Here is a 17,783-nt window from a genome sequence, read left to right as displayed (position 1 = left end):
GAACTGTATTAAAGGGTTGCAGCATTAGGAAGGTTGGGAACCACTAAGAAGGAAGGAGAGTTAAACAGGTAAGTCACCTGCATCGTCCTATGTGCCCTGATGAACTGATTCCTGCTGGAGTAATCAGTGGATGGGGTTGAGGTGGCAAAGGCTGGGGAATCACACTAGCCCAGAGAACTCAGTCCAAGGCCCACTTCTGGAGAAGGCTTACTCTCTTCCTCCTAACCTTGAACTAGAACAGACTCTCTGTTCTAAGAAATGAAGGTGTGCTCTCTGTGATTCCATCGAGCTTCCAGACCAAGACACTCCAAGAATGGAGCAAGACCTCCTTTGGTCTTGTTTCTTCATAGGTAAGAATTCTGGGGAAGACAGAACATCTAACAAGGACTTGAAAAGCCCAAGACACACAGATCTCCCCCCCGATCTTTCTATTTATGTTCTCTGAGTGTCGGCATGAATGTGACTCAGCTATGATACACCAAAAGACGAGGCGGCGTGCGATCCAACCCTTACACTCTCTCTCTCAGCGTATGACGAGCTTTGTGGCTGCCAAATACAGGTGGACACAAAATCTTTTGCTTCAGAAGAAAGGTTCACCTTGCCGAGCTGGCAATGGACTGGATGTCTTCTGGGCGGAGCTAAAAAAGTATTCAGGGGCCAGCAGGATGTCTATACCTGTGGATTTGTCCTTTGTCTTACTCCATTGCTGATTCTATCCCCATCTTCCAGTAAAACCGTACAAAAGACTTCCCTCCAGTTCCTATGAAGCAGCCTCCCCTTCAAAAATGAACAGTAAGGCTGGACAAAGGTAGAAATCCGATGCATATGCTTGGGGTGGGAATGAATTATTCACCTTTGAGCTGTGACTTTTATCTAACAGAATAGGTTTTGGGTTTGGTTTTGGTGTTTTCCTGCTCTGTCTTGGCCCTGCTGGCAAGAAACCTAAAGGTAAGTGTGTCACTCTGAAAATAATCTCAGGTTATTTCCTGAAGCTCTCCTGAGGCTGGAAGGCAAAGATGAGCACTGGCTGGCGGACACACCGGAGCCATTTATACGGGGTTGGTACAACAGGAAATTAGGTTTCTGCTTCCACACAGTTTGTCCTTTCCTGTTTTGTCTGAGATACCTGAGGTAATGCCATGGTCAGCACTGGATGGTCAGTCATCTAGTGCAATGCCCACTCACGGTTGAGAAGCTGATGGATATTGGGAGAGGAGATGGAATTTGTGATCCTGACCCAGTGTGTTCAGTAGTACAAATGCTCTATCTGCTCCATGTGGTGATGGCCCAGTGCGGGGAGCACCAGCTTAGTGGCCTTGGCAAGGAGTCACCAAGCCCTGCCTATTAGAACTCTAATCTGGCTTCCTCACTTCTGAGACCACACACCCTGTGCACAGTTGCCAGGATGTGGAGTCGTCATCATTCTTGAACGCTCCTGGTTGCCCAGTGTTTCTTTCTATAAAGCTCCTATCCCAGGCCATTCCCATCTGGTCACAGATGCAGGGTCTCCATAGAGACAGATGATCATCCTCAGTGGTCCCTGCACTCCAGATGCCTCATGTTTGAAACTCTGCTCAGAGGTAACGTAACACTGGTCGAAATGCCTCAGGCCACTGAAGTCATCTGTTCGTGTCTCCAGCTTAATTGTTTTTAATGAATCAGAAAGAAATTGAAGGTCTCCATCTATCTGCTGACCACACTGTGACTCTCTGCCCAGATTCACTCCTGTGTAAGGCTGAGGGCTGAAAGGTTCCCATCATAGTTCCCCTCCCAAGAGCAGTTAAATGCAGTGTCCTGGTATGTGTGAGCACCACCAGCCTCCAGAAGAGTCACACACCACTTCCCACCCTGAAGACTATGTTCTTACCTCCTCCCTACTGTCATCAAAGTCAGTGGTAGGTGTAACGTGTACTCTTCCTGCCCGCCGCCTGGATCTTGTTGGCACTTTCAGCCCCCAAATAACACACAAGACACTATATGAATTATGAAGCTGTTGGCCATTTGCTTGGTTTCTTATGGACTAGCTCTGACTTGATTATTAACCCATAATTACTAATATATATATAGTATAAGCACTTATCTTTTTGAGGATGCACTCCTGAGTGCCCATTGCTCCCGAGAGATCACATGGTGACCAGTCTCTTTACTACATTTCCCAGAATCCACCTAGACTCCTAGTCCCACCTATCTTGCTTCTCTATTGGCCAGCAGTGCTTTATTCAAACCAATCAGACACATGTTTACAGAATGACATCTCCCAAAAGGTTGAGGTTGGGTTGTGAGGCTCAGGCCCTTTTGTCACTCATAAATGAGTTCCCCATGGTCGTTTGGTCTCCATGAAGAGAGTACAATAGAGAGCTCTAGTTAGGCACCAGCTCAGCTTTTCCATGTCCAGTGAGATCCACAAATATTGTTCTTAGCAATGGGGCCTTACTATCAGTTTGTGGAGTTTGATGCATACCACTGTAACAGAGCTAAGAGGTAGCAGAATTAAGATTCAAACTCGGGATGAGTGGTTCTAAAGTCTATCCTTAATTTCCACAGTTGTAGATGCCAGGTGTGGTCTACCACTATGATGTGAGTTGTATAAGACAACTAGCGTTCTTAAGAAGTTTGTATTTTCTAGGAAGAAATATGATCAGCATGTCAACTGAACTGTAGGTGGGGTGGCAGAAGAGGGTGGGAACAAAAGAATGACTCAGGTTGCTTTCTGTGTGTTCACGCGCCTTGCTTCCATTTTGGGGAAAACTTTATGAATGAGAGAAGGTAAAATGTGCTTGAAGATGGAGGATACTGATGATGCCTGAGAGAGAATGCGAGGGGCAACACAAGGCAGTGTTAGAGCTTCTGAGGGGTTTGGCCCTGCTTTCTTTCATGCACACAAGTGAAGAAGTCGGGGCGGTCTATATTGGATCCTAGTTTTCATGTCTGAGTTCATAGTCCATCCAAAGAAACTGAGTTTTGGATCCATGCAATATATGTATCATTGTACTTATTTCTTCAGAAATGTGAGCAAATATCTAGCTATCATTCATGTGCTAGTGCCACACTCTCGAGGAACTGATAGAGATCAACAAAAAACAACAGTGACTGTCATCAAGGTACTGTACTGAAGAGACTTACAGTGCACTAAAATGCTCTTTGTGGTTGGCAAGTACCATGCCAATCCTGGCAATTATGTTGTTCTAATATCTCAAAATGTCCTATTACTATATGACTGGGTAAAATGAGGTCATATATTCAGAACTCAAGATGAATTCTTTGCAACTTGTATCTCATTGCATTTCCTGTGGTGAGGACTGCAAAAACATTGATGAGCCAAGGATGCACAAAGACTATGGGAGCAACAATAGCAAGGTCATCCTAGGCTGTGAGAAGTGGGGAGACCTATGTGAGGGTCCCCTGAAAGCTAGGACTTCTCAGAGGTCCTTGATGTCCTCAGAAACCACATAGGTTGTACTCTAGAGGGACCTGTTCAGTCTTGATGTTCCCAATGCACAGTTACTTTAAAAGTAGTAATGGATATTTGCAAAACCCTCAATTATTATCTCTTTGAATATTAGTTCTTCATCATTCCCTCTAGAATTTCATTTTAGATCCCCAATTAAATACATGATAGAAATTCTTACTTTAACCTCTGTATGATTTTGGCCGTCGAGGGGAAAAAACTTCCCATTGCTTTGTATGTCTGGGTTGCATTCTGGATAACTCATTTGCCACCACGTTCCAGCTCACTCATCTGTATTTTAGGTGTCTAACTCTACACATTCAATCTGTAAGCTCCTTGAGGTGAGGAACTGTATCTGTGTCGTTTAGAGTATCTGTCACCCGCCAATGATTGGTAAGCATTTGCTGCAGGGCCTTGGCTGGAGGTTGTTAAGCTCTTCTCTCAGTGTAACTGACAGTAGACATGTATTCTTAAGGAGAAACTGGTTGTCCAATGGCAAGGAAAGAAGGTCGTCTGTACCATAATGACATATAGCCTTGGTTTGGTTAGCATCTTGTCTGTTGCCAAAGGATGGCTTAGGCCAAGCAGAAACATGTGGCAAGTGTACTTAACAGCCATGGCCAAACCTCTTTTGCAAATAAATTCTCAAATGTCATATGGCTTATGCAGCGAAAATTGGAGAGGAAAAGGAGACTCCTTGCCAAACTTCAGGCGAGGTGAAAAGCCACCTGTGAATTGGGTTACCTCACCCGGCTTGATGTTGGTATTAATTTTCACATACTCTCTTCTTGAAGAGAATAGGGAAAGTGGTTTAGTGTGCCTCTGAAAACCTGTTCAGGCTAGTTGTGGTATCTCATCCCGGGCAGGTAAGTGAGGCAAGAGGAGGTAAAACAGGGTAGAAACATCTAATTCCATTTGTTAATCATAGCACCTTCCTCAGAACAAAGATCTGTGTCCTCTGCCCTAGACCACAGGGCGCAGCCAGGGCCACTCTGCAGAAGAGATGAGCATGACTTCACAGTGCTCACAGTAGCTTCCCGTGCTGTGTTTGGTAAGGAGCAAAGGGACAGACGGAAGGGTGTGTCTCTTTCTGTGGCATTCAGTGCCTGGCTTGTAGGCATTCCTCAGAGGGAGGTTCTTGGGGAGAGACACAAAACTCATCTCCAGGACAGTTCTAATGTCACTGTTGGTTTTGCGATTCTATCCAATGAGAGAGGCTGTTCAGAGAGCCATTAAGTTTCCCCTTATATGACTGCCGGGCTCACCCACAACTTCTACGCTGCTATCCAACAGTTCCAAAGCACAGAGAAATATTGGGCCTGTGCTGAGAAGGCTCTGAAATTGACCCACAGTCCCAGCTTGAATCTCAGAGTAGAGCACGTTGGGTGGTATTCCAAGGTTCCCAAAGAGTGTGGCCAAATTCTTCCAATTAGGTTCATCAGAATTAATTTTATTATTATTGATAAGTATGTATTCAAAAGCCTAGAGTAGTGGTATTTGGCAGAGCCAAACATTGGGTGACCAAATATTGAAATCCTGAAATCAGGAACACAGGCTGAATTAATTCAACCAAAGTAAAATGGATTCACAGTTGGATAATCCCCCAGGTCCCACAGGAACTAGCCTCCAGCTTCTGGGCCAGCGTGCAGGAACAGATGTCATGGCCAGAGGTCAGTGCCCACTTCCTCTTCCTGGAAACCTGCTGTCTCTGCTGTTCCTGGTGTCAATAAGTTACACCTGGGCTTGTGGCAAAAACTAAATCCCTGAAGCATTAAAATTCATAAAGCTGTTGACAGTTAAGCCTCAAACAGCTTTTGAGGTGCCTCTGTGTACCGTTGCTGTGTGTGTGTGTGTGTGTGTGTGTGTGTGTGTGTGTGTGTGTGTGTGTGTGTGCAAAAAATCATACCAGTGGCCAAAATTCAATGTGCTTATCAAATGGAATGTGTCAGTCCAAGTCCTTGGGACTCATTAGCCCAGAGGTAAGAATTCAGTGAGCCACCAGCATAGAAATGCAGGTCTGAAGATGATGCAACTGCTGTTTCACAGTTCCTAAGGAAATGATATAGGAGAGGAAATTTGAAATCAGGTTCTTTGATTTTCAAAAGGCAAAGCAGAAATTGCACTATGATGGTTTAGCTATTAGGTAGAAATCTAGTCAGGAAATGAGGACAGACAGAATTATTTGTTCAGGAGAGTTTCTTGCTTATACTAAATGCTACAGGGCTACCAAGTTCATGGGGGACAAATGGATATGGGGCTTCACAGCCAAGGACATAGAGTGCCTCTCCAGGCATAAACAGTCCTCAGAATCACAGTCATCAAGTCCCATGAGGGCTGACGCTGCGGCATCACTGGGGATCTCAGAAGAGATCCTCTCAGTGGTTGATGGATAGGGCCAGACTGTCCTGAGAGATGAAGAAACAAGAACATGGAGATTGTGAGGAGGGCACGAGATCACTCCATCTTGGCCTCACTTGGGACGGGGCGGGGAGGCCATGGCACAATGAAGAGTGAAGGGGTTAGGGAGAGGCCAGATGTCGAAGGGAGAAATAACAGCCTGGGCATGGGCAGACAACAAGCAAAGCATTAAGGTTAATGTTGAGTAGTAGAGAAACTCTAGCCACTACTTTAAGGGGAATGATAATGTAAATACCCATACCTGTGGCATTTAACAGCAGACATACGGACCGGGGAAAGTTCAGTAAATAAGGTTACAGAAGAGACTACGTCCCCAATTGTGGTGAGCCGCCCCCACATTCTCCGTTACAAGATGGCGCCGACATCCGTTGTCGGTTGGAGTAAACAACCTTGGTGCGCATGTACCTGCTACTTTTCCATCCCTTACTCTCTGCCTCTCCCGTGGCGTCATATGGGCTGACGAGCAGGAGCCAGTCAGGAGATGACACGTCCGAGGCGGGGACTGCTGGGCTATATAAGGGTTGGGCTTTTCGCTCCCCGGGTCGCTCTGTAAGCTTATGCTCTCCCTCTCAAGACGCATTAAAGCTGTTCTGCAGAAGGATCCTAAGTGTGCCGCATCGTTCTTGCTGGCGAGACGGTAGCACGGGACACCCAATGTTTCAAAGGATTAACAAATTATTTCCACCAATATTATGTTTTTAGATTCAACCAGGCCCAAGAGAAGTTTTTCGCTAGTTGGGAGACCAGGACAGAAAAACATTGAGAAAGCTGTGTGGCAATTAAGCTTGCATATTGAGCTAGATTGGGATAGAAATCAAGGAGGGGTCAAACCGGCATTTAGCCATTTGCTGAAAGAGGAAATAAATCTCCAGGGGCAGTGATGCCTGACTCTGCCCATGCCAAGTTGTGGGCAAAGCCACATGGTGCTTGCAGCAGGAAGGCGATGCTGCCAACAGCCGGCAGGGGGCGACCGCGCAGCCTATTGCGTCATTTCCACCATTACAACCCAGCGACTCCATTGGTACAAGAAAAAGCCAAGGCTTTTCATCAACTCTTCGTATTCTGGTCATCGGCTAGGAATGCTCTCCGGAATATTACTTTGCCTTACGCTTTCTCCTTTTTTAAAACGCCAGGTCTCTTTTTAGGGCCCCAAAATAACATACTCCGTTCTGAAGGCACTTGGGTTGGTGCAGTCTAGAACTAAGGCCAGCGTCAAGAGTGGTGGGCTCTGGCCATCTTACCTGTATTAAGCAGTTCCATCGTGGCTTCCAGGATGAAGAGGCAGAGGACAGGGAAGAGTTCTTGGCGGAGGCACCAGATGATCGGATTCTAATGCCAGCTCTGACGCTGGAGGGTGTGGCCCTGGCAACAGCTTCTCCCTTCTGAGGCCCTCTAGTTGGCACTGACAGTATCTAGCAATCTTCTCTAGGTCCTGAACTAAGACGTCTCAGGCCTGGAACATTCTGACCCTCCAGAAAGATAGGCTATTGGACATGGATCCCTTTCCAGCGTGGTAGCCGCAACCCAAGCGCAGCAACTTCAGAAGGCATAACTACAGGGCTGCAAAGGAGGGTTTTGAGATGACAGAATATAGTATAACTACTCTCGCGTCCTTTTGCTAAGCTCTTGATGTTAAAAAACGAAAACACTGAGGGCACACTTCACTGCAGTGCGTGTGTCAACAGATCACTAGTCACACAAGGTTTATTGATCATTCATTCTAGCTAATAAATCAAGAACCAGGAACTTCAAAAACCCTATTCAATAAACAGGGCTTTCTCACTATTTCCCAAACCAGTTCTCAGAACAATTAGGAACCCCAGGGGATAGATAAAGATAGAATGCAAGAGAGCAGTGGTTGAGTAACTTAGAAAAGATCAGATTAAATCAAGTAGCAAGTTCTATGCTGTAGGAATTTTTAGGGGGTTATGTATGCTGGCAAAACACCAGGGACACCAAAGAGCTGTGGGTATGAGTTCTAAGCTAGCTGGTCAGAGAGTCACCATGGCAAGGTACCATCATTTCGCATTATGGTCTTTCAATAACCACAGGCCATTGTGGCTATATCCAGAGTCTCCGTCTTAAAACTTGGCCTTTGATAGGAAAGCTTTAAAATTGGGTGGGTTTTGTTGTTGTTTGTTTCTTTCTTTCTTTCTTCTTAAATATGTGTATGTCAATTTAGGGTGGACCTGTCTATGCAGGCTGGTTTTGCATCAACCTGATAGAGGCAGGGCATTTCTTTCTCTTTTTTGGGGGGGCGGTGGCATTTTAAGACAGGGTTTCTCTAGGTAGCCCTGGCAGTCCGGTAACTTGCTCTGTAAACCAGGCTGGCCTTGAACTCACAAGTATCTATCTACCTCTGCCTCCCAAGTGCTGGGATTAAAGGCCTGCACCACCACCACCCAACTATAGAGCACTTCTTAACTAATGATTAATTATGAGTGGTGCCATCCTTGGGCTGGTGGTCCTGGGTCCTATAAGAAAGCAGGGTAAGCAAGCCATGATGAACAAGCCAGTAAGCAGCTCCCCTCCATGGCTTCTGCATCAGCTCCTGCCTCCAGGTTCCTGCTCTGTTTGAGTTCCCTCAACGCTAGACTGCAATGTGGAAGTGTAATCCAAATAAACGCTTTCCTCCCCAGGTTGCTTTGGTGATGGCATTTTTCACAGCAATGGTAAGACTGACTAAGACTCTGTCCTTGACACTACACCACACTCTCAGCTCTTACTTTCATTTCACCAATCTCATGATCTTGGATGAGCGACTTAACTTTTTTAGTCAGGCTCACATGCTGGGTTCCCAAAGCAGGGAACCCCAAGCAGACAGCTGCTTCAAGAATTGGTCAGCTCAGGGTAAAGGGTCATTGGATTCGGGGGAGTGAGAGACAGGACAAAGATTTGGGAATGACAAGAGGAAACATGGAATCTTGCTGTGCAGAGGAACGTGAGTGAGCATTGCCAAGGCCAAGCCTCGAATACGTATCTTAAGCGGGGTCCGCAGAAGCCTGCTTTCTACTAGAGAAGCCTGGAAATCAGAATCTGCACAGGATTCCCCGGGCCTGATGAGCCTGTCGCTTTCTGAATTGTAGGATTGAGACGGGCTGGGGCAGTGGTGCCCTGTGCCTACAGAAATGTGGATGGAGAGTGGAGAGGGGACCCGTCTCTTGCATCCAGACCCAGGGAGTCTTGGAAGGCACTTTCGGTGATCTCTGTGTGTGGTTCTTACCGCCTGGGCTGTTACTCCTAGAAAATCTTTCTTTCTAGATACATCTTTCACTCCTAGACAAAGCTCAAGTCTGGCCTGTTGTGGAATATCACTGTTATTTATGGGGTACCGTCACAGCACAAATTTGTTATCAGAAACACGTTGATCGGGAGTACTGGTTATCACTCGGGAGCTAAGGAAAGGAAAGCCCTGAAGAGTCTTAGCAAACACAAAAAGAGAAAAAAAATACTCTTCACGGCCCCAGCCCCTGATCTTCCTTCTCTGACTTGGTCTGAGAGACCATTTCTACTTTTCTAATTTTGGAGAGAAATGCCCACTGCTTCTTAGGCTTCTAACTCAGTTTTGTGTTGATTTTTTACTTTGTCTGGATTGATGGACCTTAATTCCTAAATTATACAGACTCTGGCTTGGCCCCTGATGCTCCCCCTTCACCTTTATCTCCCCTGTATCTGAGGACTAGTGGCCAGCCGGGTCCTGAGGCAACTCAGGCAGGGGAGACTGAGTCGCAGACCCACACCCTCTAGCTCTTAGTTGCCCTGGATCCTGGAGTCAGGGAATGTGCCAGGAGACTCGGCCTCTACATCCTGGCCTGAGTCGGCCAGCGTGGTCCCTTCTTCGCTTCACTCTTGTCTGGGACTGGGAAGGTCTACTCCTGGGTGCTTGTCTTTGTCCACCTGTCTCCTTATTGTACGTCAGCCTTCTCCTTGCCAGGCAACTGTAGCCAGACCTCACGGTCTTGTCAACCTCTCCATCCCGGCCTGTCTTGCTGCATGACGCTTCAGGCTGGGTTTCGTTCTAGGCAAGGAGGGGATCAGCCTGCTGAAAGGGATGCCTTTTGATCCATTCTTAAAAAGCATCATAGGAGGGCCAGACTTAGTCAGAGGACATCAGCTTCCAGAGGACCTAGGAACTCGGCTACCGCTATCCAGAACACATGGCTAATTCCCACGTATGGGGAGAATAACTCAAGCATAAAACATTTGGTCATTAATTTTAGACTTGTATAACAAGGAATCCATAGTTAGTAAACATGACAGCACAAAATACTAGAAACTTAGCAGAGAGCTGACTTCATAGACCCCATCCTACTGCTAAGAAGCTGTGTGAGTCCAGCAGTGGTGGCGCATGCCTTTAGTCCCAGCACTCGGGAGGCAGAGGGAGATTGATCTCTGTGAGTTCGAGGACAGCCTCCAAGCTACAGAGAAACCCTGTCTCGAAAAAAAAACCCCAAAAATAAATAAATAGATACATACATATAAAGAAGCTGTGTGGTCTGAGACATGTTGCTTCACCTCTCTAAACTACAACTCTCTAATTACCCGTTTCAACAATGAGTTGGTCTGTTCATTCCATGCAGCAAATACCCCACTTTATAACTACAGTTGGCTGAAAAAAAAATAACCCTGCCAAAATGAGCAAATCTAGTTCCTTTGGACTCCTCATGGTGAGAGGAATGGTAATGTTTCTGCTACAACAAATCGTTGTAACCCCGGAGAAGGCAACAAAAAAAAATATTGTAAATAGTCATAAAAGTATTTTACCTGAAAAGCATATTCTGGAAGCAGTGAGTCCCTGTGATGTTGCTCTGCACATCAGTAAAGCCCTGAGGGTCTTGTGGCTCCTCATTTGGAGCTCACTGTGCAGCCAAGAGTCAGAGAAATCTCTGCCCCCTTCAGTGAGCCCTCCAGAACACCCACCATCCCTCATCCTCATTGCTAGGCTCTGCACTCAGACAGATCCCGGCATGCAGTAAGTTCTGGGTGTTAGGGGATAAGGAGTTCAGGCCTCCCTGTCATTGACTGATGAGGAACAAGATTGTCCTAATGGGGTTTGCAGTGGGGCGGATGGCTGCTTTGTCCTGTTGCTTAGAAGGGCCAATGAGAGTGTGTAAGAGAACTGCGGGCGGGTGTGTGAGTGCGTGTCAACCTGGTGCTCAGGTAGGACAGCCAGCCGGGAGTGGAAGTTCAGCTGGAAGCAGAAGCAGGCCTTCTGAACTCATCCAGCCCGGTTTCTGACGGGGTTGTCTGTTTACCAACCTTTTCAGGAGAAGGCCTTGGAATGTGGACCAGATAAAGTAGGTGAAATGCAGACTTGAATTCCAGAAGAATAACGTGACTCCTTTGTTTCCAAGGCTCAGCTGCTTATACTGACCCCTCCTGAACTGTCATTTTTAATACATCTTGAAGAATGGACTTGGATGAACCAAGAGATTGGCTATTCACTGTCGATCTTTCCCGAATGAGCTCTGTCCCATCTCCTCTCACCCGGGTCTCTTATCTGTCCAGGGAAATGTTTGCCAAATGACTGATTGGACTTTTAGGGTGCTTTGCATTTTTTAGAGATGATCCTGATAGCATTTTCACAGCTTCCATGAGAGGTTTGGACAGTCTATCTTATCTCCAGGCTTTCCATATCTTTTGGCTAAACTGCATATAATCTCCAAAGGTTCGGGTGTGTTTTAAGTGGGTTAAAGGCTTTGAAGTTTAGGAGCTGGTTCTTCCTGGGTCTTTCTCCAGTCAGTGAATACCACACGACTATCTTTGCAGACCATTAGTGCTGTAATTCCAGAACCAATTGAAGGATTGATTATTTACCACTAGGAGAGCTGGCAGATAAGTGAGGTGAAAATGAAACTCTGAAAGGGAACCTGGACTGTGTTCCTGAACTGGATCCTGAGTCCTGGCCTGGGCTGGACCACACAACATCTGGATGTTGTCGAACAATCACCTGTGGGTATCTGTTCCTTCTTGGCCTTGCTCATGAGAAGTCGGCAGCTGCTAAGCTGCACAGGGCTAGGTGGAGGCATGTCCTTGGGGAAGCTCACTGAACTGGAATCGGAGCTGTGACTTCCTGGCCTGCACTGCCGGAGAGAATGATGGAGCATATTCAGTCAGCTTGGTGGCAGAAGTTGTCTCGTTTTGCACTCTTGTATCTCCCCAAGCATCTCCAGCTACAAGGCATCTAAGATGCATCCACAGAGTTGACCAGGGTGGGTACAGATGCTGCAATGGCTGTCCTTGGAAGTTCACCCATGGTTAAAAAACACTGTAAGTCAAATATGCACCTAAGACACAACCACAGGGCATCCTCACTGAGAAACACAGCACTGATGCTGCTAAGCATCTCCGGGATGTGGCACTACCCTGTACCCTGTGAAGAAGCGAAATAAGAGTTAAAAATGAAGCGGTTAGCTGGGCGGTGGTGGCGCACACCTTTAGTCCCAGCACTCAGGAGGCAGAGGCAGGCAGATCTCTGTGAGTTCGAGGCCAGCCTGGTCTATAGAATGAGTTCCAGGACAGGCTCCAATGCTACATAGAGAAACCCTGTCTCTAAAATCAAAACAAACAAAGAGAATGAAGCAGTTGTGCCCACTGGGTACACACCACTTATACACCATGGTGACAATGAAGAGGAAACAATACTTTGGGGCCGTATCTGGCTGTTCTTTATTGCTGTTTGTTCTTCTGCTTCCTGTAACCTCCCAGCCACATGTTCTTCTGAAAATCAGGTAGCCTTTGGAATCCACTTCAGGAAGCCAGTCCTTGCAGATCTTAGAACACCTTGAAGTGACTGGTCCTCTCCTCTCCCACCAGCTCCTGGCCTTCCTAGAGCTGAAGCCTGTTCCTGACTGTGTATGCTCTGTTCCTTGGGCTCCACACTGGACCCAGCTTGTGTAGCACAAAGGTAAGGGGGTCCATGGGCCGTGTGCTTTCCCTCTTCCTTCCAACAGGTGACCAAGTGTTCCTAAGCAGTTCCCATTGCGTTCCCATATTTTTAATCTGCAATCCTACCTAAGAAAGCAATTAAAGACTCTAATATTTTTTATGCCTCAGCTAATGTTAATCATTAGTCTTGCTTAAAGATTCTTGCCTTTCCTTTAATAGAATTCAGTAATTTTGTTTTGTCTGTTTGTTTGCTTGTTTGTTTTTCATTAGGTCAAAAGAATCTTTCCCAATCATTAAAATTCATTCATATGTATATGTATAGTCTCCACTAAAACTGCTATGTGCCAGGAACAATAGTAAGTATTGAAGAAAAGAATGGAAGCCAGACTGAATATTAGAAGAATATGAATTAATCTCACTGTGAAGGGGAAATAGAATAGATATCACGGGTGGATGGGTGGCGGGGGGGGAGTCTGGATGGGGCTGGGTGGGCATGGGAACAGGAGGGATCAGGTAGGGGAGGGTGGGAGGAGAGAGTACTGGGAGGGACAACTGGAATCAGGGGGCATCTCTGCCCAGGGCAATGGAAACTCCCAGGAATCTATGAGTGTGGCCCTAGCCAAGACTCCTAGCAAAGGGGGACATGGAGCCTGAACAGGCCATCTCCTGTAACCAGGTAAAGACAGACAGTAGAGTTATTGGTGCCCCAACCCAGTCACAAAACCTTCAGCCTACAATTTGCCCTGTCTACAAGATGTACTGGGGTAAAGGTGGTGCAGAACTCATGGGAGTAGCCAACCAATGGCTGGTCCAGCTTGACACCCACACCACGACCAAGAATTCTAGAGTTATCTCTGCCATAACATCACGTGACATTGGGCAATGTGACTTACCTAACGTAGTGATTCTCAACCTGAAGGTCATGCCCTCTTGAGAGGGTCAAGCAACCCTCTGCTTGTCAGATATTTACATTACGATTCATAACAGTAGCAAAATCACAGTTATGAAGCAGCAACAAAATTTTATGGTTGGATGTCCCCATGACATGAACTGTATTGAAGGGTCACAGCATTAGGAAGACTGAGAACCACTGACTTAATGACTTCATTCTTTTGTCCAACATTTGGTATGATCTCACTAGCTGGTCATACTCACATTGCAGCCATATTCTGCCTCTGGGACCCGCTGGCTGGTGCTTGGCTGGAAATAAGTAAAGGACATCTTTTGCTACTGCATTACAATTAGATTCTCTAGGAAAGAAGTTAGCTCTTCCCTGTGGGTTTTCTCGATTCTCATCCATTATGTTGTATTAATTACTGATGTGGAAAATACTTGTTTCTTCAGCTTCTAAAGGGCATGCTATTTCCACATTAAAATAAGTGTCCGTACAAAACCCACAGGAATGGTCCTGGGAGGATCTGTACCAGTGGTTTCCTAGGTTTTCAGACAGAGCACAGTTACATTTATCTCTGCCCCGACCGAACACCAACATTCCTGACTCTGCGGGAATAAAACACTTGTAAACCCAGCCCGGTGAGCAGAAGAGCAGCAGCAGGGAAGAAAGGACTGACTTTTAGGGCCTAGGAAACAGATGAAGAAGTTCCTAATGGGTGATACAGCCCTGAAGGCAGCTGACTTAGTCTGCTGAAGACTCCGCTATTTCCTAATGTAACTTGAGGCAGCAAAAAAAAAATGACCCCATATCCTGGTCAACAAGAGGCCTCCATCATAGCTACAGATGGGTGTCCCACTCAGGAAGTGTCATGGGGTCGGGGTCCTGTTAGGAATAGGGCCATCAGGGAACCGGAGGTATCCAAGCAGAGCTTCAATTGCTGGGGAGATCCCTAGGAAGAGAGATCAGTGGGCTATCTGTCCTTTCTGCTTTGAGCCAGAAGGCTGGCCACAGGTGGCTACAGGATGCCTCTCTGCAGAAACAGGCATGCCTAAGAGAAAAGTCCTACCAGTGCTGAATTTCAAGGGTCTCTACCAGATCGGTGCAACAGCCAATGATGCGTACATTTGGAATCAACTGAAACCAAGCACTTGTGAGTGCCTGGGAGGAATCTTCTTGATTGGATTATTTGAATTCATAAGACTCTCCCTAAATCTGAGCCACACCTTCTGGCTGTAGCCCACTTAAAGGGGATGGAAGAAGGAAGTTTGTGCTTTGCCTGCTTGCCCTCACTCTTGTTGGCAAGCTCATCTATCTAGCTGCAGAGACATTCCTTTCCTTTACTGGCATTAGAACCTACTTCTTCAGGATTCTAATATGGACTAAAGACAGATAAGACACCCAGCTTCATTGACTGAACAACTACAGGGTTCTTGACTTTTCCATAGGAGACAGCCATTGTAGAGCTGGACCACAGCCTGTAAGCTACTCTAATATACAAATTTATTCTATCATTTCTGTTCCTCAAGAGAACCATGGCTAATAAAATCAACGAATGAAGAAAAACACCTGAGAGCAAGCTCATCCCTGCTTCAAGGCCCAAGGGCCTCCAGTCAACCAAGAACTGGCAGATATGAAGAGCAAGACCACATACCAAGGCAGGAACTGAATTAAACAGCTGCAGAATCTCAAAGCAAAGAGAGACAATGTCAATGAAAAAAAGAGGATAAATGGGCTTAATATTGTCACTGAATCAACAAGGATGGGTCATGACACTTAAAAAAATTAATTTCAGGTCTACCCAGATGTTTGCTTCTCATTTTGCTTAGTTTTTGTTTAAAAGAATTGAAAGAATATTTAAAACAGTTTTGTGAACTATAATCAAAGGGTGATAACTGTAGCTGATGGAGAACTGGTGGCTTCTGACCTCTGAATCCATGAGCTCCTGGCGGCCATCAGCAAGTGTGCATTTCTCTCAGTGCCCTCATGTTCTTTTGTTATTGTCTCCTCTCTTTAACTCCAGGTGGCCATGGTTTGCTTTCTGAAGGTATAGATTAATTTTTGCTTTACACAATCTAAATGAATGTAATCACACAGTAAGGAGTTTTGGGAGGGGAGAGAGGTTCATTCTCTGATGCTGGGAGATTAGGGTCGCAGGAGGCCAAGATGATGAAGAGATTGTGAGGAGTCACAGAGAGATAAGACCTGCTTTGTTCATTCTGAGCCAAGTCTACCAGGCAGGCAGGCAGCTGCTGACACCCAGGCACTTGCCAGCACACACACACCACATACAGGTAGGCACAGGCACACACACAGACCAACACACAAACCTACAGACAGACAGACACAGAAAGACACACACAGGCATGCTGTTGAAGGCAAAGCTTCAGGTTCGTGTCTCTGACCTCAAGGCTATATTTATACTAAACCCACACAGAAGTGGCATTCTGCCAGAAATAGTGTATAACAGAGCACACCACTGTTGACTTTTGCCTTCCCTGAACAGCTGGTGTCAGCCATTTTGTGCTGATATTGACCCTGGATGGACAATGTTGGCCACTTTGGATATCTATGTTATCCCCAAGTTGACCGAACATAAATTGTCCCTTATGGCCCTAGATCCCTACATGGGGTCTTTCACTCACTATGGTGATTTTGAGACATTATGATATTGTCTTATATTTATGTTTACTAAATATGTAAATATAAGTATCAGTGACTTTTTTATTGCTTGATAGTATCCCATTGTACAGACTTACCACAATTTATTTACTCAACCAGGTGCTGATGAGCTTCAGGTTTTCCTAGTGTGGGAGAATAACAAAAGAGAATATTGTAAAGGAAATACATTATGTAGGCCCATCTCTCCATTTGTTTTTGGTAAGTAAAAGACCAGCCCAAGGCAAAGGTCCCAATGAAAGGACAAAGGGGGCTTTAATTCTGTGTCCTTGTCCAGGATGGACTTGGCAAGGTCTGTCTAGGGCTGGAGTCAATGCCCCAAGGACCTGATTCTCCCCTCTGGGCTGTGGTGATAAGTCCTTAGGCAAGGGGCTGGAGAGATGGCTCAGTGGTTAAGAGCACCGACTGCTCTTTGAAAGGTCCTGAGTTCAATTCCCAACATGGTGGCTCTTAAAAAGTAAGTCCTGGCCGGGCGTTGGTGGCGCACGCCTTTAATCCCAGCACTCGGGAGGCAGAGGCAGCGAATCTCTGTGAGTTCCAGGCAGGGCTGGACCGACAGCCTCCAAAACAATACAGAGAAACCCTGTCTCATAAAACCAAAAAAAAAAAAAAAAAAGTAAGTCCTTAGACAGCTATGTCTGAGGTATCCTGTGTTCTCTTTGCCAACCTTGTCTGACTTAGCTCTCTACTAAACTTGGCCGCCCCCACACTCCCCATCCCCCTGCCCCGTCCCTCCAATAGGACACATGACGCTGTACTTCTTAGTAAACTTGCTTGGCCCACGTCATCAATTTAGGGCCTGCGGGCTCCAGCTGTTGTTTTGTCTTCTTCACGTTTTGTCTTCTGTATCTCTCATCCCCGGTCCTCTGCCTCGATACTTTGCCACTCAGGGCACTTACTCCTCCTGGTTCAAGATGGCTCACATCAGTGGCTTGCTCTTTTTTATTGCTTGATATAATCTCATTGTACAGACTTACCACAATTTGTTTACTCACCCACGTGTTGATGAGCATTCAGGGTATTCCTAATGTAGAATAACAACAGCAACAACAGAATGCTGAAATGAAAGTATGTACATCCTCATGTAAGCCCGTCTTTTATTTGTTTCTGGTAAATGCAAAACTGGAAAGGTTGATTGTAGTTTAGCAAGACAGTGAAGTTTGCAAGCAATGATGGAGTTTGTCCAAAGTGCGTGTCACACTTTACACTTACCAGCACTGATGGAGAGTACCAGTGACCCCGCACCTTCACACTATTGCACACACAGGTCTTTTTCTTTTTACAGTCATTCTGCAATTTATGCAATGAGTGTATAAAACTTCACTGTCATCTCATTTTCTGAGTGACTAATTAACGACACTGAGGGTTTTCTATGTGTTTATTGAGCATTTATAGATCATGTTTTCTATTCCATATTTTGTATTCAGTATTTTAAACATTGATGAGTTTAATTTGTGG

General features: G+C 45.9%; 1 long non-coding RNA gene across 1 annotated transcript in view; it reads right to left on the bottom strand.

Moving 5' to 3' along the window:
• Positions 1-7,179, bottom strand: part of LOC121139346 — a 12,639-nt gene extending 5,460 nt beyond the window's left edge. The window contains exon 1 of the long non-coding RNA XR_005876293.1: positions 7,108-7,179. This is a non-coding gene — a long non-coding RNA (uncharacterized LOC121139346). The remainder of the gene's footprint in view (positions 1-7,107) is intronic.
• Between the last annotated feature and the right edge of the window lie 10,604 nt (positions 7,180-17,783).

Source organism: Mesocricetus auratus, unplaced genomic scaffold (genome assembly GCF_017639785.1).
Source record: "Mesocricetus auratus isolate SY011 unplaced genomic scaffold, BCM_Maur_2.0 Super-Scaffold_15014, whole genome shotgun sequence".
Taxonomy (NCBI): Eukaryota; Metazoa; Chordata; class Mammalia; order Rodentia; family Cricetidae; genus Mesocricetus; species Mesocricetus auratus.
Note: the sequence above shows the minus strand (reverse complement) of the source record. Positions and strands in the feature narration are given on the sequence as shown.